A 2,393-nucleotide genomic window follows, 5' to 3' on the forward strand; every position below is an offset into this window, starting at 1 on the left:
TTGTTATATATATTAATTTGATTGTATGATGAAGGGTAGAAGGACTTTCTTTCATAGCATGAATCCATAGTCTACCTAGAAGAAGGTTATAATTAAGATAGTTCAACATGTCATGAATAGGAGTAGGTAAGGTCATGGGTCCTACTTTGATAGGTAATATGACTATACCAAGTGACTCATAGGAGCATTATCAAAGCCATACACACAAAGAGGATCAAGTTGAATAGAAGAATAATCCTAATTTAACTTATCTAATAAGTCAACACAACAAATGTTAAGTGCTGACCCATTATCAATTAAAGTATCTCTTATCTTTTTTTCATAAATGCAAGGAGTAATCATAAGGGGATAATATCTATGTTTAACCTCTATAGAAGGAAATTCATCCTATGATAATGTACTATCATTTGGTTTAGAAGAAGGATGAGGAACCACCCTTTGTAAGAATTCTTGGATCAACTTATGATGTGAATGTAAAGTTTGAATCAATACCCAAACGGAAATCTTAGCTAAGATACCATGGAGTTTCTCAACAAGATTAGGTTCCCTATTTATAATAGCTATGATACTATAAATAATAGAATCCATAACCAGTCAGCTATCCATTATATTTAGAATTAGTTTTAGCTACTACAATGAAGCCTCTAGGTCTATTAAAAATAAATGAAATGGAAAATCTTCCTAACCAATACAAAATATGAAAAAATAGCCAATATAAAAATGAAGATCTGCACTTGATGGATTCCATCCTGTGATATCAGAGGAACCTTCCCCTACATCAAAATAACACAAGACAATTACTTAAATCCATTTTCATTAGAAATACTAATGAATAGATTATTAAAGGATGTTTGAATCATCAGAACACAAAATTGATGGTCATTCTGTACAAAGTTGTTAGCCAATCATAAATTCTATCCCCGAACAAGGAAGTCAGATTAACAAATACATTTTGAATAAGTTGGAATTAACATATTTTAAATAGAAAATACAATTTTTCTTTTGTCTGCTGATGCAAAGATGCGAGTGATGAGTATTTTTTTGAAAGTTGGCCCCCGTTCAGTTGTCAATTGAAAAACCTAAATTTATGCATTGTCAATAAGAAATTATTTGTCAAATGCCCACATGCCATCCCAAATGCCCACAAAAAGGACACATAATCCTACCATTCCATCCCAAATACCCACTTAAGCAATATTTATATTTAGTTCCTGCTACCTACCATTCCAAATCCATTGACAACTCTAAATTTTAATATGGAAGAAGAGGATTAGAATCGCAGATATCAATAAATCTTGATACCCACTTGGTGTTTTGTATATTCTCTTTGTTTCGTTTTGCCTTTAGAACCAAGTTGACAGTCAAATTGTACTTTTATAATCATCGTGTATATTCACCCTACATTCTACCCAGGTCTATACTCAGTGAATATCCGCTTAACTCCAATACAATTTGCTTGTTACTATAACGTTAAAGCTTGGTTGTATCATGGTATTAAGGCACAACTAAGTTAAAGATGAAACACAAGTTGAAGAATGAAGCAACATATTTTCTAAGTCTGCACACCTTACATTCAACAACTGTCTGCAACTATGTCGATATGCATAGAAAAACTACTTGGACAGGTCTATTGGTCTATCAAATTACATAAGACTCTATTGGGAGAAAAATAATGCACTTCAAAATAGATCAAAGAGCATAGAATTCATAGAAAAGATATTGTTGCAGAATACGAACAGAATATACCAAATGTATGTAGTTAATCTATTGCTATTCGTAGGTCAGAAAATGATTCAAAAATCATTGAAATCTGTTAATCATTGAAATCGATCTCGCTAATAATAGAAATGATGTCACACCTCAGTAGTCAATCGCCGAACCACAAAGCCAACTCTTGCTGAGTCGTCAAAGCACAAGCGTGATTCAATTCGCTTAGGAAATTGTCTGATAAATATGCAAACGATTTTGCAGAGACTTACTTCAGAAGTTAAATGTAATAAAAATGAAATGGAAGCAAGCTATGCTTCATCTTCAGCAGGTTACATTCCTCTTCAACCGGTTGCTTGAGTCTCTTCATATTCAGCCGTTACGTTTTTCATCAACCATGCAATCAACGTTGAACTGTAACGACAAGAGCATGTAGTGTTGAATATATGTTTTTAACTGCAGACCATCCACATTGGATTGTAACTGCAACAACATCCAGTGTTGAATATGCCATTATAATTGCCAGACTGCATGCATCGTAACCGCTACAGGATCTTTAGTGTTGATACAGACGGACAATCTCCACCCCCGCTACCGTGGAAGGGACGCCTCTCAGCGTAGTCAATATAGAAAGTTGTCACATATATGAACCTATTTCGTTTGTCCTCATGTCCACAGGGAAATGG

The sequence above is a fragment of the Cryptomeria japonica genome, chromosome 5 (genome assembly GCF_030272615.1).
Source record: "Cryptomeria japonica chromosome 5, Sugi_1.0, whole genome shotgun sequence".
In the NCBI taxonomy this organism is placed as follows: domain Eukaryota; kingdom Viridiplantae; phylum Streptophyta; class Pinopsida; order Cupressales; family Cupressaceae; genus Cryptomeria; species Cryptomeria japonica.